We start from the raw sequence: 26,458 nt of genomic DNA, 5'->3' as shown, positions 1-26,458 counted from the left end.
ACACAAGGGGATGAGGAGACCACGAAGGGGCTCAGACCAAGCCCCTTCTCTGACCTCCCCATGAGGGATAAGGCATGGAAACTTTTAAAGGTGATGCAGGGAAACTCAGGGGAGAGAATCAACAGGTGAAGGAGTAGCTCTGTGAATCCTGCAATGTTTTAAGGTGAGTGCTCCATCATGGTGGATAGCGATGGGAAAACAGGCAATCTGAGAGAAAACGGGGTGTCTTCAGACACCTCTCAGATTCCTCCAAAACCCTTCTGCCTCCAGCCTTCCCCTACAGAGGGTCCTCATTGCTGTGTGTTTACCCCCTCTCTTCTGTTCCTGGGGTGTATCCTTGAGTAAATGAAAACTAGTGTGCTTGTTGTGATGCCTGATAAATGAGCTGACCTCAAGGCAGGGCGCACAAAAGTCTAGTTTTAATCCTTCTCCAGGTAAATGGCAATAGTAAAATAAATAAATGAAATAAAGGGAAGTTATATAGTGAAATAATAATAATACAGAAGGGAGAGCACACGCAGAGAACGAGTATTTCTAACGTCGGACGCAGCACGAAGGGAACAAGGGGTCTGTGGCCGCCTGGTGGGGAATAACCTCGCCCAGGGCCCAGCGGGGAGCAGTTTTTTGGCTGGCGGGCAGGGCTGGGGAGAGCGGCGGCGGCACCGGGCGGGAGGTGGCAGCAGGGAGTCGCTCTGCGAGCCGGCGGTGATGCATCTGCGGGATGCTCGGGCGGCCCCGCAGGTGTTAGCGCGGCCCCGAGGGGACTGCAAGGGGTCTCCTGAAGCCATGCTGCTGTCACAGCACCCCAAGTCTCTCCCTTGCCCCATCCGGAGGGCCCCTCACCCCCGAGGAAGGTGCTCTTTTCGGCCCTGCCAAGCCGGCCTCGGCTCCTGGGGCTGAACGGCAGAGGTTAGGCGTTGCCCCCCGACGTGTGTCCCCCAGCACAGGGGTCTCCCCGATGTGTAGGTGACGGCGAGAGTCCCATAGCAGCAATCCTGCCGCGGGGCAGCCCCCCTGCCGCCTGCCTCGGGGGCTCCGCACGGCCGGGTAGCGGGCCCGGTGGCACGGCAGCTTGCAGGTGAAACCGCGTTTCAGTCGCCTTTCCCGCAAGTTTCTCAGCAAAGGGTTAAGCGCCGGCGTGAGTAAACACGACTTCCACGTCCCTGGCCCTCTTCGCTCGCAGAGACTCGGGTTTTCCTACCCGAGGATTCCTACGGATGCAGAGAGCAAACTGAGGGAGAAGCGAGCTGGGGCGTAAAAAAAATCCTGCCTCCTCGCCGCTTTTACCCTTTGTGCTGGCGGGCCTCAAGTTTTAGCCACCCCACCCGGCCGGCTTGGGGCCTCACCCCGTCTCCCCCACCCCATCTCCGCGCCCCTTGCCCGGCTCCGACAGTACCGGGGGGGCCCGGGCGCGGCCCCGCCCGCTCGGCCGCGCTCCTGCTGCCGGGGAGGGGAGCGGGGAAGGGGGGCGGGAGGGAGGGGCGAGGGCGGGAGCGAGCGGCGGCGGCAGCAGCGGCAGATGCTGCGGCGGAGCCCGGCTCTCCTTCGGCCACAGCCCGCGGCCGGTGCGCCCGCCAGGCGCGCTGCGCTACGGCGCCGCCGCGCAGCCCTCCGCAGCCCCAGCAGCACCAGGAGCAGCAGCAGCAGTCCTGCGCCTCGCCCCGCGGGGCGGTGGGGGCCGAGCCCCGCCGCTGTCCTGCGGCGGATCCCCCCGGAGCCGGCTGGGCGCGCTCACGGGGGCGCACCGGGGAGGGGGGGGATGAAGCCGAAGGTGCTGCAGCTGGGCAAGGTCAGGACCTTGCGGTGAAGACCGGGGCCGTCGCTCGCCCCCCCCCCCCCCCCCTTCTTTTTCTATCCTTGGACTGAGGATTTGCTGTTGGGTTTTGGAGGCTGCTCGGGAGGAAGCAGGGGGAAGCGGCGCCGATCGGTGAGTACGGCAGGCACCGTAATGGTGCCAGCTCCCCCCCCCCCCCCCTTCTCCTTCCTCCCTCTGCGCGGTTATTTCTTCTCGATGCGGGCTCTTGCGCTGCTCCCCTCCGTGAGGCAGCCGGGCTGGGCTGGGCTGCGTTTGTGCCTTCAGCGGAGAGGTGACAAAGTGCCTTATTTTCCCCTCGTTCCTCCCAGTCCTTCCCTCCCTTTCTTCATACGTTGCCCGTCGCTTATGTAGGGCATCCGCGGCACCGTGTCTCCCGACGCCCTGCACTAATGCACTCGTTACGGCAGCGGAGTCAGGGGCCGGGGCTGGGGGAGAGCAGCAGAAGCAGCAGGAGGAGGAGGAGGAGGAGGAGGAGGAGGAGGAGGAGGAGGAGGAGGAAGGCTCCCGGGGACCCGCGGGCGGGGGCAGCGCCCGGCCCTGCGCGGAGCCCGCTCGGGAGGTGCCACCGCGATGGGCCTGGGGCGGCTGCGGGTGTCCGTGTGTCTGTCCGTCTGGGCGGCCGTGTGTTGCCTGAGCAGTGGTGGGGATGATGGAAGGGGGGGGGTTCGCCTTTGAAGCCGGCGTGCCCGAAATCCTGCGCTCGAGGAGCGGGCGGGGGGGGTGGGGAAGGGAGCCGCGCTGTGCAGCGCGATGCTCCGTTGATCTATATTTAATGGCTGAAAGGAAAGGCGCTTTGCTTTTCTTTACCCTCACCTTACTCTTATTCTGGTGTGTAATGTGCTCGCATCGATCGGGTGAAGTGTGGCTTCAGCTGAATCAAGTCACCACAGAGGAGGTGCAGCAGCGGCGCAGGCAGTGCGTGTCGTACACGAATTCATCTGGCCCGGCATCTCGGATAAAAAAAAAAATAAAAATGGAAAAACCCCGAGGAGAAATCATTTTAGAAACCATGTTAAATTTCCCCTGGAGGGACTCGAGGCATGGATACGTGAAAGATTGGAATACAGCGTCTTGTTGTGCTCAGACATTTTCTTTCTCACAGTTTAAGTGGTAGCGTGTGCTTTGTTCTGATTCAGGGTGACACAATTAAGCATTATAGGGGAACAGCTGACACTTCTAGAAAAATATGTAGAAATGCAGAGGCCCTTCATTAAACAGCCATTTGTTAACTTTATTGGCTGCAGTGGCTGATATTCGTGCACCTAAAGCCATGTATGCCCAGTAATACCTACTGGTAGTAACACGATTAAAGTAAAAACTTCACGTTGCAGGCTTTTTCACAGTCTGTATGTAGGTAGTCTGCATGTAAAGTGAAAATACTGAACCCTCCCGAACTGTAGTTTGTAGCTCTGTGTGGAGACGTACCGCTGTACCTCAAGGTATTGGGAGGACTACCTGGGATTGTGTGGAGTTTATGTAAGTCTGTTGTGGGCTTTTGCCAAACCAGGAGAAGGAAGAATATCTGTGTCATCCTGTCTTTAAGGATGTGTTCATCCTGTCTTGAAAAATGAGCTGATAAAGTTATCTAACTCCCATAGGCCAGCCTGATGTTTTCCAAGCAGCTCAGTTAGTTGGTCAGCGTAGAAATGACGTGGCGCGAGGGAGCAAAGTGCAGGGCTGCAGGGAAAGCTGATGCATGCTCTACCTGTGGGCCTCAGACCCCAACGGCCCCAGGGCTTCTGTGAACCACTTTGCACAGCTTACATGGGCGCAACCCTGACCCTAAAACCAAACCACCAAGGAAGGGTGTGATAAATAAGCAGGGCTCATGCATTCTGTGATTGATCGCATCCCGATCGTGCTGTTCAGAGATGGTTTTTGCAGCCTGTTATATAAGAGAAGCTTTGGGGAGGGGGGGAGGAGGAAGAGTAGTGAACTGTGCTGTGTATATGCACCAAAGGAAATACCTCTCAAAGCTGCCAGTAAGAAGCAAAGTATTTCTGAATGCCGGTTGCATGACTCTTTGTGGACTGCAAGAAAGATGCGTTTGGGAGGGAACTCCAGCTACCGTGCTTGAGTTCTGTTTGTCAGGTACATTAGCTCATGTTAAACAGTGATAAATAGCTCATCAGTGGCACTAGCTTTTGACTTCTGTTGTGTGTTGTGTTTTTTTTTTTTAAGTGATGCTCCTAAAATAATTTTGTTCTCACATAATGAACTCTGACAGACAGCTGCACAAAATAGAAATAGTATCAACTAAAAAAAAAAGTGTTTGCATAATTCTTATTTGCATAATTTACCTTTGCTGATGGATGGTATCAATTTAGTGGCTGTGATTTGGTGTAATGTGTTTGTTTCTCAAGATGTGTAAAAATCAACTTATGCTACAAAGGAAGTAATGGAACAGCTTATTTTAAGGGTTTTAAGAAATATGCTTTTAAGTAGGGCTGTAGATCGGCATGTAAATGGAGCAGATAACAAAATCAGCAGAACTCATGAGTGTTAAATTTTGCACTAAATTTCAGATACATTTTCTATTTCATGGTTCACTGTGATACGATTTTTAGAGCCTATCACTTGTGGAAATTCCAGCATATCTTTGTTAGGATTTCAGACGTACGTTTCAGCAATTCCTAGAAGCAACTGTTTTCAAGACTGTCAGCAAGATAAGGAAAACACATTTATTATGGCACTCTTTACTTAAATAAGAACCTGTAGTTTTGATTCTTATTGATCGCACTTGTAAGTCATGAAGTTTGCTATTTCCGGTTACAGCTTACTTTGACAAAAATGAAATGGATTGCTTCTCTCATTTTTGAAGGTCTCAGTAAGATCTTATTGCAGGATGAGTTTTGGTTGATTATTTAACTGCACAATATTAAATTTAGTAGTTTAATTATGCACAGCATTAGTAATAAATTGTAACAGAGACAGGATTTTTAAATATAATGTGTTTATTTTTTTAAGTGACAGAATGACTCTCAAATAGCACTAAAATGCTTTTGCTTCTGTGAGAGGTTGACTTCCCTGACAAGTCAATATGCCTGCAAAAACATTGTTTTTCTTCCTTTTTTTTAAGGGGGAATATGATGGTAAAATGTTGAGCTTAGTGTATCTCGTGTCAATACAAGTTCTCTGTGTAGGACAACGATGCAATCCTCTGCTTGTGTATTGCAAACCATGCAATCCTTTGGTTTGTGGCACTTCTGTAGTTAGGCTTACTTGGAAAGAGGCCTGAATGGAGGGTGACACTGAAATAATTTCTTCTGTTTCTTTGGGATGTGATGACTTGGTGTTGTGAATGAGTTGTAAGAGCAGATTGCCTGACCAGATTCTCTGACAGTATTGTGGACATTATAAATATAAAGGAAATGTGATATCTGTTTACATAGAAAATGATAGCTATGTTAATAGATTTTCTTTTTTCTTGTATGAGTTCCTTGTTTAGTGTAAAACTAGGAAACAGGGAAACATTATCTATGACAGCAAGTATTTTAATATTTGTTTAAATTGTTCTTGGCATGAAAACTTCTAGTGCATCCTACTGGCTCTTAATCTGCCTGTTCTGCTTTACAAAATTCAATTATAGTAATAAGCAGTAACTTCAGGAGACATAGAGTGCAGAAGAGTATGTATTATCTTGTCCTTTTAGTCACTCCCTGTTTTGTTGAAGTTTTTTCTTGGGGGGGGGGAAGGCTTCTAATGAAATTTTAAAACTTTATATTTCTCAAACCTACCAAGAAGGCGGTGACCTTCTTAAAATGTCTCTATATAATAACAATGTTTAATGTAACATTTGCTTGTTTTATTGCTTTCACCATTACAGTTTCACAGTATAACAAACTATTATTTTTCACCTGTTTTCATTCATTTTTGGGGAGCCAGAAATATGCAGAGTCCACATAAAGTAGTAACATAAATTTAAAACATCTGAGAGCCAAAGGGGCTTTTAATCAAATGGGGAAGATTTTGCAATTTTTTTCTGTCCCCACCCCCTTTTTCTTACCAAGTTTGCCATTGACTTCATCTACCAAAATTTTCACAATACAGTGCTTTTTGTCAAGAAAACTTCTTTTAGAAACTGGCAATAAAACTTACTTTTGTCTGCTTAGTATATACAGATTCCCTTTTCAGCCATAGGTACGTTCTTCTGTCCTAACACAGTCAAGTATTGTTCAATTGAGCAACACCAGAATATCCCTATAAGGCTGAATTTTTGAAGGGAACCAAGTGAAATTAGGCATGTAGCAAAACCAGGAATTTTGATGAGCTTCTTAATACTTTTAAACATGCTGGATGAGACTTAACTTTTACATATTCGTTTATCTCAGGTTACTTTCTTTTAAATTACTAAAATGTTTGGGGAAATAATTGGAAATAAGTTTCAGTGTGGCGGTGGAGAATGGTTTTACCTTTTAGCACCACTAGGATTACTTAAATTTGTAATCTGTGTGTTGGAAGGGCATATATCTCACATTAAAACCAGCAAGCAGTTAGGAAGATTGGCAAGATTCTCGGGGGTGGCTTGAGGCTCTAGACGCAACATTTTGAGGAATGTATTATCTTTTAAATCCTGTTTCCCTATAGAGTACTACTTCCACAATATTTGAAGATGGATATCTGTGAAACACTGTACTGTGTATTGAATATGGAACACGTGAACCTTACAATTTTTGTTTATATTTTTCCAACAAAATACTGAAACTTGGGAATGTGCATGTTACTGGTTTGCTGGCAGACTTTTTGTTGTTGGTGTTGGTTTTTTTTATATATACTTAAATAATTTTATATTTATCTGAATGAAGAGTCTGGCTCATACCAATGAGTGCTGGTCTCTGAAAATGATGTGCACAATCATAGAATCATAGCAAGGCCTGGCATTCTGGTAGCTTCTCCTAATGTTGTACCTGGCTGGGCAGTATTCAGATTTCTTCATTCATGAACATGTACTTTCTCAAAAAGTAGCTTGTCATCAAAGTCAAACTTGCACGTTTAAAAATAATCATCTTTTTTCCTAAGAGGTTGACTGCTACCTTACCTGTTTGGCATGGGGAAAGGCAAAAGCTTTTTTTTTCTTTTTTTGGGGGGGGGGATGAAAAATGGCATGACATTGAATATGGAGATGTCTGAAAAAAAGACTGACCCAGAAGGCTGGGTCAGAGAACAGTTATCTACAGAAACAACAGCTTAAATGTTTCAGCAATGTAAATGGCTCAAGGTTAGAGAAATACAGACAGGGAAAGCCTGCCTGGGCAAGCCTTGTTGCTGTCCTTATGCCAGAATTTTCAGAGAAATTGAGCTTTTTAAATAAGCAGATACCTGAAGGCATTTTTGAAATCATCTCTGTCTCACATTTCTTACAACAGCTAAACTTCACTGCAGCTTTTGAACATGCCTAATGGCATCATCTTATTTCAGAATGGCTTGGTACCTTTGAGAGGGAGATTGCATGGTCTGGAAGCTGAAGTCTCTTGCGGTGTGGGACTTGGACTCCTAAACAGTGTAGATGCTAGAATGGGTCCACAAAATTGATCATCTGGTGCGCTCTTACAAATCAAAGTCTATCATTCTATGAGCGTTTTTAAAAAATCAAATATGATTTATCATTTTGTTAAATTGTCTGAATATTTCTGATGAAGTAACTGTTCAGGGTAACCTGACCTTCAGTTCAGTGTCTAATCTTGTCTGACCAACTATGCTTGCAAAAGTAGTAAATAGAATGAACAAGCTTCGGATATTTAAAAAAAAAAAAAAAAAAGAGGGGAAAAAAGCTTGTGCAGTAGTGAAGCAAGTTGACAGTAGTTGATGAATCATTATTCTTGCCATTATTACTGCAAATATTTCTGAAGCTTGAGTTACAAATAGCATGTGGCTGTATATGTGGATTTCTACTGCAATGCTGAAGTATGTTATCTGGCAGTGCATGGAAAAACTTCTTTGTCAGTGTCAATAATATAGAAGGCCAAATGCATTCTCAGAATGATCATTATGAAGAAACAACTAAAGATGCTTGACATTTGGTTTCTTTATTTATGTCATTAAATAAGGTCTATGGCATTTAAGCTCAACAGAAGGATTTAGAGTAACAGTGTTGGAAGGCCTGCTTAGGGATCACCAAATTAATTCCCAAGTGCTTCTCTGCTATGTATGATTTTTTTTCCTTCTTTTTTTAAGGTAAAGTTTTGTTCGCTCTGAGAAAAACAGCATTTGTAAAATGGCGCACACCTCATTAAGGATTGACTAGTACACATGCTTTTATTTTACTAATGACATATAGCATGCTATAATTGAATGCTTTTTAGATATGTAGTGTCATTTCCTCTTTTTTACCTGCATAAATACAATGGTCCCCTAAAGATTTCTATGGGATCAGAAGTATGTATTTTTGGTTGAAAGTCTGACAAGCTTGGCAAGAACAAGTACACTATTGCACAAAGCCTCAAGGGTCTTGGTGGACTCTGACACTATCATTTCAAAGAAGGATGGACAGGTTGAACATAATTAGAAACATGCATGTCTAATTGAAGAGTAAGTTTAGAACTGCAGATTTTTAAAAACTGGCATTAGAAGCACTCATGATACAAAGAAATCTTTCATGTAAATGGCAGCATTGAACAGAGGCCATCATGTATTCAAGAAGTTCAGTGCATTATTCTATAAAGCAACTGTTTAACACACTGAGGTAAATAAGTGTTTAAAATGTGCCATTACATTTCGTGCAGTAAAAACAAATACTGAAGCATGCATTTCTGGTCAAATTAGGGAAGTTCGTTAGCTCCTATGTGCTTCCTCTGGGATACTACACACTTAATTCTCAGTGCTGACTGTTATAATGAGCTATCAGAGGATGGATAATACTCCTCATTTCAAAAAGAAACAAGTGCTTCCTTATATTCTCTGTCACTTCAGACCTGCCTAGATCTGTGCAGCAGCTACATTCTGTGGATGGAATGTGGGAATATGATGTAAAACAACATTTACATTTCTTCTTTGCCTTTCTGAGACTGAGTTTTGATCAGTTGTCCTAAATGCTCCCTCTCTGTAAATAACTTTTAATTAGAAGTTGATAGGATTAAATTCTTACTTTTCTGCCTCTGTCCAGGAGGTACGGTGTGTGTATAAGTTCACTGTATTTTTTTTTCCCCAGACAATTTGAAGAGACATAAATTTTAGGTAAATAATAGATATTTTTTCTAGTTCATTTGCATTAGTATAAAAAGCTTTAAACTGAGAAGACTTAGAGTGGTAAAAACAAATTTCTATACTCTGATCATGTTTTATGCCTTTGTTTTAGTTTTGAATGGCTAAAGCTTTGCACAGTTAAGTAAGGCAATTTAGCTTGATTTCCAGAGTAAGATTTTTTTATTATTATTTTTTTTTTACTTTTGGATAAGTGCAACATCAATGTTTGAGGAATATAGTATATCTGTCACTAAATACTAGCTAAATGCCAGATAATCTTGATCTTCTGTCAGAACTTTGGTACGTTGTATATTTGAGATCTGGCATCTCTGACCTCCTGAATCTGCTGGTGTTATTGGAAAGCGTACTGGGCAAAGTCACCTCAGAGAACCTGATTTTCCTTTTTGTGTGTGTAGAACTACCTATATTTTTGTAGGTGCTGTATAGTATCACGGTGGAGGTCCCTTTATAGGGTCTTATGGCCAAAGGCAGACCCTGGTTGCTCTCTCAGCAGAAGTGCACTCAAACCAGAACCTTGTCTCAGCTGGCCTATGAGGAGCAGGGGTTTCCTCTACAGCGTTGCTCTGCCCACTCGAGTCTTCAGGCTGGCATGGTTGATGGATTGCTCTTTGAGGCTCTCTCAGCATGGTCTCTCCTCTAAAAATATCCAGCAGGGAGCTGCTTGGCTTTTGATCAGTGGTGATGACAATATTTCAGGTCCCCGAATGACAGATTGGTGGAGATCTACTGACAGAGCAGACTGGGAGCAGTGATGTTTGTCAAGGAGCCAAAGAATCTCTGCAATATAAATGGCTTTTGCATTTTTCCCTGTGTCACACGCACAAAAAATAATGGTGGGGGAAGGAAAGTGGGGACAGGGAGAGAGGCTGAAAGTCGTGCTTGCTGTACTGTCAGTGAAGTAGAAAGATGCTGATTCAATCCTTTAACATAGATAGTTCAGCCAATCTGATGATTTCTAGTAAACGTTTTTAGAAATATGTTTTCTGGAGTGCTTTATTTGCAAAAGTATACAAGTTCTAACAGGACATTTGTGCAGATACTCCAAACCAAAACAGTTCAAACATGCTTAAGATATGTGTGCATTGACACTATTTATATGCTATAAGCAAGTATGGAACTAGCTGCACCTCTGTCAAATATTGAAATTCCTTTTGCATCTTTATTACATATCATGTGTACTAAGCTCCAAAGCTGTACAACTTCGTGGTTCTCCCCCAAGAAAAAAACAATAATATTCTTACTGAATTAGGTAACAGAAATTCAACAGATTCAATGGGAGATCTATGCTTTACAAGATGAAGCTCTGTCAGAAATAATTTTTCTTCTTTAATTTTTTCACCAGCTTGACTCCTCCATAACTCTGTAATCTCATGTTTGTGATGATGTGGGGGTTTTTCTTTGATTTAAAGAAAATCACAGGTATTTGCAGTGGCATCATAAAACAGGCAGAATGAGTAATCTCAGTACTAGTTCATAATTTTTCTTATAGTTTATTATTTATAAATCTTGCCATACTGGGTCAAATGATCCTTTTCCAACTTTGACCAATGTATAAGAGTTCTAGGTGGGGGATGATGATGGAGGTGTGGGAAGGAGAAAGAAAGAAGAAAAAAATCATTGGTAGCTTGTTTAGCTAATTTACTTTACAGAGATATTTTTCCCCACCTCTAGAACAGTCAGGTTCTGGAAGTGCAAGGCTTGTTTACCTGATGCTATAGAGTGCTTGTCAATAAATTGTATGACTTTCTAGACAAAGACCTTTAAAACAAGTAACTAAATATATGGAAATGTGTTCTTGTAGGGGATAGTCTCTCTGTCAGTCTCACGTCAGTGCCTGGTAAAATCATGGAGAAGATGGTTCTCGAACTTATTGAGGCTCACCTGGGGGACAAAGCAGTCATTGGTCCCAGCCAGCATGGGTTTGTGAAGGGCAGGTCCTGCCTAACTAACCTGATTTCCTTTTATGATAAGATCACCCGTATGATGGACCAAGGGAAACCAGCTGATGTGATTTTTTTGGACTTCAGCAAGGCTTTTGACACGGTTTCCCATAGGATCCTACTGGACAAAATGTCCACCATACAGCTAAATAAAAACATCATATGATGGGTGAGCAATTGGCTAATGGGCAGGGCCCAAAGGGTTATGGTAAATGGGGCTGCGTCAGGCTGGCGGGCGGTCACCAGTGGGGTCCCTCAAGGCTCCATTTTAGGGCCGGTACTTTTCAATATATTTATAAACGATCTGGATGTAGGAATAGAAGGTATTTTGAGCAAGTTTGCTGATAACACCAAACTTGGAGGAGTTGTGGACTCGAATGAGGGTGGAAAGGCCTTGCAGAGGGATCTGGATAGGTTGGAGAGCTGGGCGATCACCAACCGCATGAAGTTCAATAAGAGCAAGTGCCGGGTCCTGCACCTGGGACGGGGAAACCCTGGCTGCACATACAGACTGGGCGATGAGACGCTAGAGAGCAGCCTAGAAGAGAGGGATCTGGGGGTCGTGGTAGACAGCAAGTTGAATATGAGCCAGCAGTGTGCCCTGGCGGCCAGGAGGGCCAACCGTGTCCTGGGGTGCATCAAGCACGGCATCGCTAGTAGGTCAAGGGAGGTGATTGTCCCGCTCTACTCTGCGCTGGTGCGGCCTCACCTCAAGTACTGTGTGCAGTTCTGGGCACCACAGTATAAAAAGGACATGAAACTGTTGGAGAGTGTACAGAGGAGGGCTACGAAGATGGTGAAAGGCCTGGAGGGGAAGACGTACGAGGAACGGCTGAGGTCACTGGGCCTGTTCAGCCTGGAGAAGAGGAGGCTGAGGGGAGACCTCATCACAGTCTACAACTTCCTCGTAAGGGGGTGTCGAGAGGCAGGAGACCTTTTCTCCATTAACACCAGTGACAGGACCCGCGGGAACGGGGTTAAGCTGAGGCAGGGGAAATTTAGGCTCGACATCAGGAGGGGGTTCTTCACAGAGAGGGGGGTTGCACACTGGAACAGGCTCCCCAGGGAAGTGGTCACTGCACCGAGCCTGTCTGAATTTAAGAAGAGATTGGACTGTGCACTTAGTCACATGGTCTGAACTTTTGGGTAGACCTGTGCGGTATCAAGAGTTGGACTTGATGATCCTTAAGGGTCCCTTCCAACTCAGGATATTCTATGATTCTATGATTCTATGATAATTACATTTATTAATAACGTTTAAATACCCATATTTTTCAAATACTATTCAAATAAATCTTTATTTAAATATGGTCTTTTGGTTCTACTTTGGGTTTAATTACTACCAGATATTGACAGGTAGCTGAAAACCATTTGCTTTTTTCACCTGGTTTTATTTAAGTGTCTAATTTGTCATTGCAATAGTCATACTTCTGGTTAACAAATGAGAATGAGTGGCTGGTGTGAAAAGGCTGAGTTGACCATAAAGAATGGTACTAGTAGAAAAGTGAAGCTGTACTTAAAACTGAAGTAAGAGGGAGAATGGAAAGGAGTAGTGATTGCTCTTGAGGTTACAGAGTTAAAAGTGCAGATCGTTGACTAACTGTTCTACATACCTGTTGATCCCCTTTCTGAAATGCATTAGTCCTACACTGTGGACTGTAAGGATACAGGTGAATCCTTACTATAGTCTCTTGAACTGTTTCTATGGAGATGTATGTACTCTGTTTCTTCCCCTATGCACATTCAAGGTGATTTTAGTTTGTTCTTTTGGGTTCTACTCTTCTTTCATACTTGCCTGCCTATCCACCAAAACCATGTTCTGGTAAACTTGTTAATACAGGTTAGGATGTTGTCACCCTACAAAGAACTTGTGTCAGTGTTTGCGTTGAAAATAGGATTAATGAGTTTCACACTTTAATGATGTGGTTTAGTCTTCAGATCTGGAATAAGCTATGGGACTTCAGGTTCAGCTTTTTTCTGTTCATGTGAAGATAGGAGTGCAAGCTTTGGATATTGAGAATACATTCAGAAATATTGATTTTTCTGTATGTCTGTTGAATGCACTTATAAATGTGGAATATTGTTACTTGAATAAAGCTTTCAAATAAAAAGATGAGAGAGAAAATTGAACTCTGTAAATTTCCCTTCTTATCACTAGGAAGTGTGGTAGCCATCTGAAACTCAGGCTGGTAAGACCTGTTCATCTGCATAGAACGCCTATATAATTTTTCTGAGTCTGAATTGAGTGATGTTTTTAAAAACAACTCTGCTTCTGTGTTTTTGTAGTTATTTTAAATTTGGTTGTCTTTGTTACCCTTTTCACATCATGTTGTGTGAATTTCCCAGAGCAAGATCTAAAACTATAAAAATGTTTAAGCTGGATCTTACTTTCTAGAAATCATAGTACCTGTGTAATGCCACTAAAATTGTAGGTCTTGTTTCTTTTGTTTTTCTGAATTGTACTTTCCAGAAGTCTTCATAAATTTTATCAACTTGCACTCAATCAAGTCTAGTAAGTAGCAAGAAGAGGTTATAAGCAAGCTTTTAATAAGACACAGTAGCTGTCTTCATTTTCTCTGAGAGAGAACTGTACACATTTGTGTGATTGCTGTCTGAGAATTAAACTAACTTTTGTTTTTCATATAGATGTTCTTTATTTTTCTTTCTTTTTAAAGCAAAAATATTAGTTTTCTTACAGTGAAACAACTGAACAAGGCTAAAATCTTATTCAATATTGTGATACAACTAAATTAAGTAGGTAGTATAAGAGACAGGCAAAAGAATAGTCATATTTCAAGGTGGTGGAATGTATGTAAAGGCAGAAATGTCGACGTGGAACTGTAGTATGGGCTTTCAGTGGCTGTTTTGATTCAGAAGGGAAATCAACCTCAGCAGCAGTGGAAGCTACAGCATCTCAGATGCCTGTATAATACATCAAGAATCTTACCTGTTGGAATAGTGTGAGCTGAGACTTATTTTTGGTTTTGGATCAGCTGAAGGAGGTAATATCAGTGCAATAAATCCTCAACTACTTCAATGGAGTTTGAGGATGGCTAAAATAATTCTAGTTTTGTGTTCTATTCCCTTCAATGTGCAATTTACAGCAACTTATGTGAAAGGGTTAGGGACTTGTGATTTATTTCACAATACCAGGTTCTAGATATAAAGTATATTTCTGAAGCACAGCTATACATCTGCATTACACAAGAACAGTCAGAGAAAGAAAGGCCAGCACAAAGCCTTTTCTTCTTTGCACATGAATCACTTTATAGAGCCTCTTCAAAATGTGGCTTCCCCTGCTGAATGCATTTATAGGACATTACACAAAGTTTCTGATGTTTTAATCTTCATCTCTTTTTTCATATACTTGTAGAGGAGAATAACAATAAGGGGCTTGTAATTTAAGGTCTGAGTATTTCTACATTTAAAACTTCTGAAGTTTGAACGTATTTTTTTAAATAGGATTTTTAATACTGCTTAAACAAGACATTCAAATATTAACCAAAACATAACAAATGTATAAAGCAGTACTGACTCTCTCAACTTGTTATTTCTTTAATTCTTTTTCTGTAATTCTTTTTATTTCAGATTTCCTCTTTTTTTGAAAAGACTTTTTGGTTGGTTGTCTTGAAAGAGTCATTAATGGCTTAAATAAAATATTATGGAAGATCTTGTTGCCTTGTGAACTCTTGTTGCATTTTTTTGCATTTCAGGCATCTGGGATCACTCCTGCTCTCTGACGGGATGTGAGCACTACCATTGTTTAACAAATGTGTGTTATGTATTAATAGTTCATCATACTACTTGGTAGAAGTAAGGTTTACAGCTGAAATTATTTTATGGTGCAAAAGGTGTTGCTAAGGGGGCTGAAGCCCCTAACTTTATATGTAGGCTAGCTTGTGGTAGAAGTCCTAGAAAATTCCTTCAATCATCCTGTTCACAGTTCTCGTTTCAAACTTTTTTTTTTAAACCATTCTACAGATGTGAAACCAAAGTTTGAGTTGAAGTGTATTTACTTATTACTACTGGATTTCAGTAAACTAATTTTGTTATGAAACTGGACCTGAAATAAACAGTTGTTGAAACTCGTGAGTATCACCTTGAGTGAGCTCAACAATTGAATGAGCTCAACAACTCTGAGTTAATCCCTGACTTTTTACAGTCCATAACAAACAAGTCAGAAAGAAGTTTCAGCAGTATCTTTGTAGGCACAGTGGCACATAACCCACTCAGTCCAACCATGTGTTTGGAAAATCATATGCAGTAAATTCGTTAATGGTTCCATATATGAAGGACCATATGCAAGAATGCAGATGGAGTAACAGACTGCAGTGCTAATTTATCAATCATCTAAGCAATCAAACATAGTAGTGGCTTTTTGTTTTGTACTACAGCAGTGTTTTGACAACTTAATTTAGATCACAACCCTGTTGAACTGGTGCTGTCCTAAACATTTTTACAGATGGTCCTTGTGCTGAAGAGTTCAAAAAACCTAGCTAACACAACTGCTGAAGGGAAAACATGTATAAAGAGGTTGAAAACAGGTCAGGTACAAGCATGAAAACAGAATCCTGGTTGCTTAAGTACTCTGTCTCCCAGAACATGCATCTCTTTTAGTTTTGCTCAGGCAAAGACTTGTCTCTTGATATACTGCTAACAGTGCATGGATGGCATAAAACTAACTTTTGATTGACTTCATGTGAAATTTTCATAGATAAGTAACATTTTATCATATCCAGGAGGCTTTTTACCAAAACAGAAAATATCATTACTCAGCTTCCCCCCTCCTCCCAAAATAAATAAGGGGGGGGGGGGGGGGGGGGGGCTGAGGAAATGAGGAAGAATGTAAACTGTACTGATGTTCTTTCTTGAGAAGTTTAAAAAACTAAATGAGAACTTTCTAAATTAGAACTTTCTTTTGCAAGAATAATGAAGCTATATAAAGCATTGGCGAATACTCTCATGCTGGTCTGTAACTGTAATGTTGTATTAATGTGGAGTGTACAAGGAGTGGCATTAAACTCGCTTGTGAGCAAGGGTCTGCTGCTATTGTTTCATCATGTGTTGAGAGAGAATTGGAAAGACAGCTTCTGGTTTAAGCCTTGCCTTGGTACCAGTAGTAATTTCCTTCCAATCCTTATTTCCTTTTTTGTTTCAAGCAAAAAGAAGCAAGCAGACTACATCAGAAAGATTAGGGACAAATGTTTGAGTTTCCTATATCCTTAGGTTGTTTTCATCAAATGGAGGTCAAGCTGATGTTGAAGTAATTAAATATTCCTTCAGCAAAATACTTGGTATAGGTAGACCTTAGGATATTTGGACAATCTCTCAGCTTTTTTTGCTTTCGCTCTAACAAAACAGTAAATGCTATTCTTTCTCTCTCTCTCTTTTTTTTTTTTCCCCCCTTAAATACCTCCAAGGTTTTAAGATTTCCTGGAACTGGTCTGTTCTTAGATTTTTTATTTTTGCGTGTGTGTGTGACTGTAAGGTTAAAACCACATACACACCAATATGGTAGAGCAGCCTAGGCATTTTGACCAAACTCAGTGGATCGCAATGTAACCAGTGACTTATTTTTTCCCCTCCATTAGGGTATGTCACCCAGAACAAGAAATTTAAGCTAATACCAGCTTCAGTAAGGATCTGAGGTATATGCCTGTGGTATGAGAACCCTTTTTTTCCCCTGCAACAATGACATACGGAAGTAAACTGGAAAGATTTTGGGGGAGGAAGAAAGAATATATTTCAAGGCTAGCATGGTTACTCAAAATAACTGTTTCTCCAACAAGATAGGACAACTTTTTTTAATCAGTGTCAGAATGTTATTACAAGACAATAAAATGTGGTTTGTGTATTAGGTAGCAGCTGACTTTATCATTTAATGTGTTTAAAATTAAGTAAAATATCTCAACAAGTCTAGATTTGACTTTGCCAGGATTGTATAATGATGCTTTTGATATGGCTGGTGGACTATATTGTTCTGGAATAACTTAGTAACATAATACACAATCAAAAATCTATTTGATGTGGTATTCATTTTTGAAAAACCAAACTCATCAAACTTACGAAATCCATGGGGGGGGGGGGAAGAGTTCTGGCTTTGTAGCTGGTGCTATTTAAAAAAAAAAAAAAAAAAAAGTCTTGCTGAGCAAAACATTTCTATCTGGACAAATTTAACTTTCACAACTAGGATACATTGATATACTTGTTGTCAGCCTTTATTGTAAGGTCTGGTGGAATGTGATCTGAGTTCTAGAACATCTGTCCTCTAATGTTTCTAAATGTCACTCTTCTAAATACATCTTCCTAAGGTGATTATGCTTGTATGCATTTATATTCTGGATGTTGCTCAAAGCATTTTTTTTCTATTCGTTGTTCCTCTAGGTTGTCAGATCACAATTCACAAGATGTGTAGATAACAAGCCACTTACGTCACAGAAGGGTAAATATAATAAGAATGGTGATGGTATTGGCTAAAGATATAATCTGAAGAGAAATTTCAGTTTAAAAATCATAGTTTCCAGGTGATAAGTTTGCTTACTGATGGATGCGGATATTGCAGAGTGTGTTATCTCCTTTATCCATTCTATCCACTAATTATTTTCTGTGCTCAGAGGATAGATAGACTTTGATTCTTTTTTTTCTTTTTCCCTTTTTTCTTCTGGTAGACTGTTCCACAGTTGTGCACCCTTCCCTGACATCACTCCATCTCCTGTTCTCATGTATTTTGCTCCATGATTCAATACTTTTATTTTCAGTTACTAGCTCACTTATTTTGTATCCTGCTTTTAGCTGAGTTAGGGCTTAGGCTGCTCTAAGTGCTGGAGAACCAGAGTTCACTTATCACACATATGGTAACTTGATATTTTGTGGTATCACATTATTGCTCTGGACTATAAAGCTATCTCGGGGACATTCCAGTAGTGCTTTTTCATGTATTACAGCATGGACTTGGATCTGTTCTTGCACTGTAACAGACCAAATGCTAATAAAGAGCTGGCTTCAGAATCAGCTTGTAGGCAACAGTGTATTTCTCTGTTGAGGAGTGGAGGAGTCACAGAATCATGGTTGCAGAATGGTTTAGGTTGGAACGGACCTCTGGAGGTCATCTGGTCCAAACCCTCTCCTCAAGCAGGGAGACCTAGAACAGGTTGCCCAGGGCCGTGTTGAGACAGCTTTTTGAGTTGTCTACAGAGGGAGATTCCATAACCTCTTTGGGCAACCAGGGCCAGTGCTCAGTCACCCACACAGGACAGAAGTACTTCCTGATGTTCAGAGGGAACTTCCTGTGTGCCAGTGTGTGCCCATTGGCTTTTGTCCTGGCACTGGGCACAACTTGGCTCTGTCCTCTTTACACCCTCCCTTCAAATGTTTATGTTAAGCCGTCCTGAGCCTCCTCTTCTCCAGGCTGCAGTCCTAGCTCTTTCAACATCTCCTCGTAGGAGAGGTGCTCCAGTCCCTTCATCGTCTTTGTGGCCCTCTGTTGGACGCTTTCCAATGTGTCAGTGCTTTTCAGTATGTCCATTTGCAAAAAGACATTCAGTTAATGTACTTCATCATGTTATCTATGCATATCCTACATTAAAATTTCTACTTTAGTACTAGTTTTAGGAGATTTAAAGTCTCTAATTATCTTTGAAAGGTCATGATGATCAGGGAAGTCCCTGAGGACTTGGGGAAAACAAATGTCACTCCTGTCATCAAGAAGGGCAAGAAGGAAGATGTGGAGAACTACAGGCCAGTCAGCCTCACTTCAGACCACAGGAAGGTAATGGAGCAAATCCTCCTGTAAATCATTTCCAAATACATGAAGGGCAAAGAAAGTGATTGTAAGTAATCAGCATTAATTTGTGAAAGAGATAACATGGTTGACCAGACTTACAGCCTTCTACAATGAGATGACTGTGGTAGACAAGTGGAGAGCGTTGACTGTTACTTATCTCAACTTTAGTAAGGCTTTTGACGGCATCACATATCATTGTGGTAGACAAGCTTTTGAAGTACTGGTTAGATAAATTGATAGTAATATGGACTGAAAACTGGCTGAATCACTGGGCTCAAAGGGTAATGGTAATCCAAAATACTGGGTTTTGTATTGTCTAACACTGTGGTTAATGATCTGGGTTGTGGGACACAGATACACTGTCAGCAAGTTCCCAGATGATTCAAAACTCTGAGGACTGGTTTATACACCAGATAATTGTGCAGCTATTCAGAGAGGTGTTGACAAGATGGAGAAATGGGCTGACAGGAACCTCATGAAGTTCTAACAGAGGCAGAATGTCAAGCTCTGCACGTGGGTAGAAGTAACATCTTGAGCCTTGTACATGCTGGGTGCCAGCTGGCTGGAAAGCAGCTTTGTAGACAGGGACCCAGAGGTCCTATCAGATAAGAAGTTGAATGTGAGCCAGCAGTGTGCTCTTATGGCAAAGACGACCAACAGTCTCCTGGGCTGTGTTAGGAAAAGCATCACTGGGAGGTGGAGGGAAGTGGTTCTTCCCTCTGCTCAGTACTGATGAGGTCATATCTGGAGAGCTGTGCCCAGTTCTGCTGCAATTTTAGATAATTCTCAACTGTTCTTTAACTTTTGTTTTGGTATCTGCCAAAGAGAAATTCAGGTATTAGTGGGCTGCAACATCTATTTAACTGTTACTTGATTTCAAATGAGGAACAAAACTTTAAACTGGGAATAGAAGCTGTTTGGGACTAGGGAAAGTTGGTCAAGTATGGGCCTGATGTGTTCCATCAGATGCTTGCTTTTGACACAGTAGGCAATTCTCATTTCTCTGTAAACTTGAGTTCATGTGTTCATATTCAACACTGGATGCATTAATCATCCCAAGGATGTCATATGCATTGGTTACTGTAGGCTGTCCTGTGTGCAGGAGAAATTTCTTGGTAGGCAAATAGCAAAGCAGTGTTCCAATGCTACCTGAGAACTTGGATGTAACAGTCTGTAAAGGAGCTCAAAGCTTTGCACAGTTTATAGTAGGGCCCAAATGCCAGCAGTAAGGCTGCCTGTGAAGCAACATTCAGCCTTGCCTAAGACCAGCTCTTCTACATTTAAGAACTAAATTCCTGAAATTCAAAATACACAATAAGTAGAGCTGGATCCCTGAGGAGCCATCATCAAGACATTTCAAGAATCTTATTACAGTTTTCTCTGAAGCAGATACTCTGTGATTTTATTAGTGATTGGTCTTCATTTGATTTCACCTGTGACCGATTGGGCGGTCTGCTTTGAATAAAGAGATGCGTATGTCTCAAATTACTCCGAAAGTGGAACTGGCGAAGTGTGTTGTGTACTTGCTTTTTTCTGTTGCTGCTGGGATATTCTGGACACTCTAATCCAAGTGGTTTTGATTTTCTTTCCTACCAAAAGTAAATATAAATATTTTTGGCAAAACATCAGTAATCTGAGTTAGAAAGCTTTGCATTAATGGCTTGCAGTTTCAAACTATCCTAAAAATAAACACCTCACAGTTGGAACCTACATGTTTGTGATACCATTGATGGTAGGAAATGCCTCTTTAATATTCAGATTAAGTGTTTTTTCCTTTTTTTGTTGTTCATAATGAAGCATCTTAAATGAGCTATTGTTTTCTTCTTTATTTTGAGGAAGTTGCTCAAAGCAGTATAACTACTTGAAAGACCCTGTATTTCCAGACTTGTAGGATGATGATAACAGAAAATTAATGCTTTGTCTGAGCACATTTGTATTGGACCCGGAGAGCATGATCCACCAAGATTTAAACAGACCGTTCACCATTATATGTTATAGGAAATTTCATCCTAGCACCAGTTTGATCAAAAAGTCAGGAAGCATCAAGTAGATTTGTAGTAGAAAGTCATCTTTCCCTTCATATTTTGTATGGACAAGGTTTGGGAGGAAAGGGTGGGCAAAATGTCTGGATGAATAGAATAGCAGATTAAATGATTAATACTGCTTTTATTCAGAGAACATTCACAGCATTTAAATTCCACCTTATAAGAAATAAAAATCCAACAAAATCTATGTGATGCTAAAGGTTTGGGATTTTATTTTAGAGCATTGCATAGATGGGTGATCTGTTATTTTGCTAGCTATCTTTGGTTTCTTTTCTCATTACATAAGTTAAATTCTGTAGTGTTAGAAACTGTCATGTGATGGAAAAGAGGTTCCTCTTGATTTCCAACAGAAGAGTAACAGTTGCAATGTGTTTTTGTCTAGTTTTTGATTATATAGACCCAGTAGACCTGGCCTAATTGAATGGGGCAAGCAATCTGATTACACAGATTGAAAACAGAGTTGTACTTCTGGTGCATTGCTATTTCACTCTAGAACGAACCTTTTCCTATCAGTCTGCATTTAAGGCTGCGGTTTTGGATCTTAAACTCCCAGGTTCTATGAAAGTTACCAGTTGCTTCTGAACTGTTCCTCTGTGGGAGCAAAACCTCTAGAGGGTGCCCCAAACCTGCTTTCGGTTAAAGAACTTTCTAGGTCCTCTGGTACTGATGTCAGAAGCGCATAATTGCAGGTCAGAGTTCAGTTCTGAACGGTCTTCCTGCTATACCAGTAACTCGTGCCTTAAACGACTGTTCCTTTAATGTTGGTTCTGAAGTCTTTCTACTATGTGTTGATAGTCATTTTTGAGTGTTTGTGTTTTCTTTTTATAGTAGGCACTATCTGTATGGCTGACAGGTCTGGTTTTGGATTTTTTTTAAAACATTTAATTTTTGTTCATAACTTCTCCATACTGGAAGAATGCACGATGTTTCTAATGTCACATAGATCACACATTAAGATACAGTTTCTTTGACCAAGACTAGATGTCTACAAGTTATATATTTACCAATTTCTTTCTCACTTGTAATCTTGTCCTAGACTGTGAGCTTTGTTGCTAGGTTTGTTAAAAAAAAAAAAAAGTTCTAACATTGTACGTGTTTAAATATATATATGTGTATAATGGTTTCAATCGTAAAGACGGAGTAGAAGCTTAAGGAACGGTTTCATTAAATACTTATTCCTAATTGATTTCTTGACATGAAAGCATATTTCAAGAGAAAAGAAGAAAAAAGATTTTTTTAAGAAACACTGCTTAATAACTGTTAAACATATGAAATATGATGAAACCTTGCCAGCTGAACTGTATATCAACAATGTCACTGCCAGTCAGCTGCAGGTAGTGGTGAAGAAGGAACCATCAGAAGCACAGCGTTTTAGAGGGCTAGTAACTGTTCCCACTGCATACTCGTAGGGGCTAAATTTGCATTATTTTTTTTGTCTCTTTCCTTATATGCATACCAGAAATATCTGGATATGTTCATATATTTGTAGTTCAAAATAAAGTCGCTAGACTTTAAATGCTTGTAGGCAGTAATGACGTACTTAAAAGTAAGATGGTATATCAAAGACTGAGTCATCATCACATTAAGAACCTTCTTCTCCAGCTTTTAGGGGAGTTGTAGATATTTGGAAGCTTCTGCTGTGAAATATTGTAGTTTGGGGATTTTGTATATGACCTAGGAGTATTTCCTCTCCATTCCATTCTGAAGGTATGGGGAATCTTTGCATGCCGGTCAACATAATGAAGTCCTGTTTATATTTACTCTCAAAATCCTGTTGACATCAGTGGGACTATTTACATGACTAAAAACCATTGGGATTTTTCCCAAACTGTATAATCTCCTAACAAATTTGGTAATTTATATGTATTAACACAGCATTTATAATGTTTATGATCCAAATTCATGTTTAGTCTACAGGAATTATACTGTGTATAAATTAATTACATGACCACCTAAAGAGGACTTCAAGAATACTGCATAAATAACTGCCTGAAAAAAAAAAATCATACTATAAAAAAGTCAACATAGTCATAATTGGTGATTTTCATTTTGAATAGAGTGCTGGGAAAAATGGTGAGAGAAGGCTAGGTAAATAAAAGATTGTCCCAGTTAAGTATAGGCTTAAGTATAGACTTGTTAGCTAGCAAGTCTTAAGAATGCAGATTTGCTATCATTTCATCTTTCGAAGAAAGAACAGAAGATTGGGAGTTAAAAAAAAAAAAAAAATCTGTCCCATTGTATATGCATTGGATTAAAATTAGTAAATTAGTTGAATGTTCTAAAATAGCTTGAAAATGACTTGATTTGAGGATCCTTACCCTTTACTGCAATTAGCTGAGACACTGCAAGTGTATTGAGAAGGGTCTTAAAGTAGTGGCTTGTGATCTAGAAAACACCTGGGCAAGATGATGAAGTTTGTTATCCTTTTTTTTTTTTTTTTTCCTAGGGAGGAAACTGACTGCAGCCTGCTCCTGCAGGGAATTGATTTCGGATGGAGGGCTTTTTAATTCTGTAGCAAATAATGAGGTCTGGAGTTGTTGGCTAAGATTAAATATATATATATATATATTTATTTAGAAATGAGTTTAGAGTTTTTCATACTGGTTATAGTTCACCATGGAAATAAAACTCTTAAAGGACAGCAGTCTTAATGTATTTCTTGAATGTATTTCAAGTATATATGTATTTAAAAATCTATCTGTAATCAGACTAGTAAACTATTGTGGATATCAGATTTCAAGTTATTATGTGGCTTTATATCTATGAATTCATTGCTGAACTGATGCATTGCAGAGAACATTTTGATTGTTCTCAGTTGCTCACCAGTGTTCTTCAATGTACTTGTTGTATATTCTGTATTTTCTTTTAATACAATCAGTACAGATTCAGTAGGTATTTTGGTATTTGGCAAAACCTGAATATCTAAATACATGATACATCAAATGATGCATTCTGCTTAGTTTCTTAATATAAACAACTAGTGTTACAAGGCTTAAGCTCTTCCATGAATCAACAGGGTATAGGCTTAGGTAACTGTACAGAATGCATGTTTTAAACAGCCTTAAGGTGAGGTGATACAGAGCATTGCAATTTAAGATTAAGCATATCTCTTCTGAAAATATAACTGCTTATCTAACTGGTTCTTGTGATGCTTCAGTTAGGTTTCTCAGGAGTGCTAATTAAACTCTACTAATTTTAAACATCTTAACGTTATGAAAGCAAGGAGGCTTTTCATTGTTTTATGGCGGTGGTGGGGAATAGGAAGTTCTTTATTCTCAATATCCACTTCATAAGAAATACGCATCACTTACTACAGTTGCAGTGAAAACTACAGACAGCATGTATAAAATCCAGCTGTCGTGGACTAGTGAGCTTTTGGTTTTGTAACAACCTGGTTAGACACCTAGAAGTTAGACTTTCATTCTTGGATTTTAAGGCTTCACCTTTCCAAGCCTTGATGTGTCTCATACATTATACCAATGGATTTTTATTTTCTGTGGGTAGGGAATTATATTTAGGGTAATTTGTATCAATTTTGATGCACAGAGAGATTTATTAGCAATACAAAGTGAAAACTCTATTGCGATTTCTCTGTCATATCAATCTGGTGTTAAATTCATATATCCTGTTAACTGCTTCTGCTGGTGCTGATTAAAATGTAATATATATATATAATATATAATAATAATATATATATATTTATCTACCTACTAGTCCATTTCCCAGTGTTTTTATCTAGTTGTGATTTTTGTTGTTGTCAAGAGTTAGTCTTGTTTGTTTTTTTTGTTTGTTTTGTTTTCTGGGGAGGTAGGTACTTAAACATCTGATACTGCCATCACATAACTGCATCATAATGTCACTTATGTGTGTATGAGAATTTAACAAACCTTTAAAAACAACATTTAGATTAACATTGGAATTCAAATCACAGACCCTGACTTATTATTATAGTAGTGAACTCTCATTTATACTCAGCTTTTGTGAAACAGTTTGCTTATCATATGTATAATGTCATTTTGTGCAAAAGTGAGCTAATAATTTTATTAGTAATATGTCAGTAAGATGTTTATGGAATAATAAAATGTGTATACAGTGTTGACAGTATCTTATAACAGTTAAGGTGAAGACAATTTTACTAAATTCCCACAAACATTTCCTTTGGCAGGATACCTTACTGGGATTTACTTTAGTAAATACTTTGCTAAAGGAAGCGTTGTTGGAATTTAGTAAGAACTCAATAGTTAGAAATGTTTCTTGGGAAATTATAGTACCCAAAACGAGTAATAGGGAGAGCCTTTCAAATGTAATTTTGTAGCTTGTAGTATTATCTCTTCCTAAATAGAGGAGTCATCTGGTCCTTTTGAGTGCCCCTGTCCAGCTCATTCCAAGGCAGTGCACATTAGCCTTTTGATTCCTAGTTTTCCCAAAATATGGTGGCAAATACTGATTTCTGTTGTCTCTGAAGAGTAATCACCAATGTAACCTAAACACCTTTAAATGATGCAGAAATTATATGTTACATGATGATATTTGGTTTAGAAGAAGGTGATTATTCTAAGTGTTTAATGACCAAAGATATCATTTTCTGTGGTTTTTAATCATTTATACTTGTAAATTGAAATGGATCAGATAATAATGAGACTTTAGAAATTTTTTTCCTGTTACAGTGTCATATCTCTTGAGTGATCTAGGAGTTCAGAAATAGCACATCTCATAACTGAGAGAGAAATGCACGTGCAAGTAGAAGATGATTCTTGTGCTTATTTTTATACCTAGTTTTTTAATAGCTGCATGTTTCAATGTGTGGCTAATCAGAAGCCTGTATTGAAGGCAGTGCCGCTTCTGGGGTTCTAAAAAGTACATTGAGCTATTTATCAGAAGAATAAGGTTCTGAGTCACTTTTTCACTCTGGACTTCTTCATCCGTTTTGTAAATAACATTCCAATGCATGAGTGTGCCACATTTGCCTGGAGAGATATGTCATTGTCTCCTGTTGCATTACAGTTACTCAGGTGCTTTTTTCATAGGATTTTTTTTTTTTTAATGCGTTGCTAGTATGGTCCACTCTATCTGGAGTGGCAAGCTATTGGCCTCTTAAAATAGGTTGTTTGTGGACATCTTTTTGTAGTATTTACATTATATATGTGTGTGTATATATATATATATATGCAATTTTTTCATAGAACTTAAGGAAACCACAGTCATAGTCTCTTCTCTGTTGGCTCCAGGCAAAAGTGAAATCTCAGAGTCCAGAAGTGACTTTGCCCAGGGAGGTTGTGGGATCTCCTTCTCTGGAGATATTGAAGACCCATCTGGATGGCTACCTGGGCCAGCTGCTCTAGGGAACCTGCCTTGGCAGGGGGGTTGGGCCTGATGATCTCTGGAGGTCCCTTCCAACCCCTACAATTGTGCGATTCTGTGAACTTTCACTGTTTTCTGGAGGGTTTGGTACTGGTGTACCTTGAGCAGCTACCTGCTAGTCAAGAAGTCATATTCTTGCTCTCTGTTACCTCTTGCTTGCACTATTTTCTGAGGTTTTTGGGTAAAGCATCAAAGCTTCTCTCTTAAGCAATGGATAAATCGTGAAGCCTTTTAAACAGTGTGTAGCTTTTCTTGAGCCAGCTTGTGTTGTGCCAGGAGAGATGTGGGTTTTATGTTGCTGTTGGGCTGT

The 26,458-nt window shown here is 40.4% G+C and overlaps 1 protein-coding gene across 5 annotated transcripts in view; it reads left to right on the top strand.

Moving 5' to 3' along the window:
• The first annotated feature begins 1,479 nt into the window (after window positions 1-1,479).
• CTNND2 (catenin delta 2) overlaps window positions 1,480-26,458 on the top strand; it is a 644,756-nt gene continuing 619,777 nt past the window's right edge. For 3 of the 5 annotated variants that reach the window (XM_083825789.1, XM_083825793.1, XM_083825790.1), the window contains exon 1: window positions 1,480-1,927. The gene's annotated coding sequence lies outside the window, so the exon portion shown is untranslated. The remainder of the gene's footprint in view (window positions 1,928-26,458) is intronic. The other 2 variants (XM_083825788.1, XM_083825785.1) reach the window with 2 other exon arrangements.

This window comes from Anser anser, assembly GCF_964211835.1.
Source record: "Anser anser genome assembly, chromosome: 2".
In the NCBI taxonomy this organism is placed as follows: Eukaryota; Metazoa; Chordata; class Aves; order Anseriformes; family Anatidae; genus Anser; species Anser anser.
This window is presented reverse-complemented; position numbering and strand designations above follow the sequence as displayed.